This window comes from Chrysochloris asiatica, unplaced genomic scaffold (genome assembly GCF_000296735.1).
Source record: "Chrysochloris asiatica unplaced genomic scaffold, ChrAsi1.0 scaffold00042, whole genome shotgun sequence".
In the NCBI taxonomy this organism is placed as follows: Eukaryota; Metazoa; Chordata; class Mammalia; order Afrosoricida; family Chrysochloridae; genus Chrysochloris; species Chrysochloris asiatica.
Genome location: NW_006408560.1, coordinates 7,526,569 through 7,528,507, shown reverse-complemented (window position 1 = coordinate 7,528,507; position 1,939 = coordinate 7,526,569).

Genomic DNA, 1,939 nt, shown 5'->3' with positions numbered 1-1,939 from the left:
ATCTTGACTCTTCGTTATGCTTCCTCTAACACTACCCAATGGAAGGGAATCTCATGACTGCTGGGTGGTGGGGATAGAAGTCTAAGTTCCCCACATGGTCTCCGCTGGCACTGCAGAGGTGGACCTTCATTTCCAACTAGTGGAGATGAGAGTTCTTGGTTGAGTTTTTCTGACATCATCCTAAGGTAGGTGATTAGGTACCTTATTACAGCCTTGTGAGGGTGGAAATCTAGGCTTCCCCGTCAGCCTTTACTAGCTTGGGTTGGAGTAGGGCCACAGTTTTTTTCTGTGGCGTTTGGAGTTTTGGCCACTGCCTAAGAAATGTTCTTTTGCCAGTCCTTTTTCTGGTTCTTTGACTACAGAGATCAGGCGTTTAGTTTTTGGTCTTATCCCCCTTGACATTTCCAAGTTGTTAGCTTCTTCAGCTGCAAGTACATGATTTATGAGGTAAAGGAAAAAATCCAGGGGAACTCACTACTGTGCCATACTTAAGGTAGTGAGATCCTTAACCTAGTGTACTTTCTCTCCATCTTTAAAAGTCTTTTTATATTTGTTTTATATATTATGCCCAGGATTTTTAGTTTTACTTAGGGGAAGGAATAAGAAAAGTGTACTCCATCATCCTAGAAGCAGAAGTCAGTATGTGACATTTAATAAAGAAAAAAAAAAAGTGGATGGCTTTTCCAATCAGATAATGAAATAAAATGTATTCTGAAGTTGCTTAAGGAATTCTGTTAGCATAGTGGTTACGAATCAGGGCTGCTAGCCTCAAGGTTGGCAGTTCGAAACTACCAGCTGTTCCGCGGGAGAAAGATGAGGCTTTCTGCTCCCGTAAAGATTTACAGCCTTGGAAACCCTGTACAGGGTCGCTATGAGTCAGAACTGATTGCATGGTACTTAACAACAACAACATAAAGTTGCTTAATCATAAGTGTTCAGTTCTGGAATATGAATGGGAAAATGTATTCATGTAGAATGAAAATCTAGAAGGAAGTTAAAGAATATATAGAAATTTAAGAATTAATAAAGGAAAAACTTCAGGTTATTGAGTAAAGGATGGTATTGGAATAATTAAGAAGAATTTTAGAAGAAAAGTCACTTGAGTCTTACCGCTATATATAAAAAAAATTCTAGATGGATTAAAGATCTAAATGTAAAAAACAAAAATAAGAAAATAATAGAAGTTACTGGGAGGTGGGAGAGCCTTCCTAACAGGATAGAAAATCCTGGAGCGACAATGGGCTTCAGAAAGTTCATGAAAAAATGTAATTATAAGACAATGACTTTTTCCCACTAACTTTTGGAAGCACCCTTATAGTTAGGAAAACATTTATAAATTTGCCAATAATAATGTTATATGGCTAAAGGCAAATATACACACTGCCAGAGAGTTGGTTCCAACTCATAGTGACTGTATATAGAGTTTCCAAGACTGTGAATCTTTATGGGAGCAGACAGGCCTCATCTTTCTCCCAAGAAGTTGCTGGTGGGTTTGAATCACGAGACTTGTGATTAGGAGTCCAATGAGTATCCTACAGTGCTTATCCACGTTTTGACTATGGTGAATAGTGCTACAATGAACATTGGTGTACAAGTTCTGAGTCTCTGCTTTCAAGTTTTGCATATATACCTAGGTAGTTCTGGATTGTATAAAACCATTGTACTGGTCTACGATAGCTCTTTAGGAGTAAAAATGGTAAAAACCAGTGTGAATGTCACTGTGAGTCAAGTCCAATAGATTTAGGACCTGGATTAGAAGATTCAAAGAAAGTAGTCAAGTAGAAATGGACAGGTGAATTGTTTGATCACACTGAATTCATTTAAATATTCTTTTATTTATGTTAGAAACTCCGACAGCTCCAGAGTAGCTTGTTTGCTACTGAAAATGTTCAGATTACCTTTGTTCCCATCTGTATTCTAGTCTTCTCTTTAATTAATT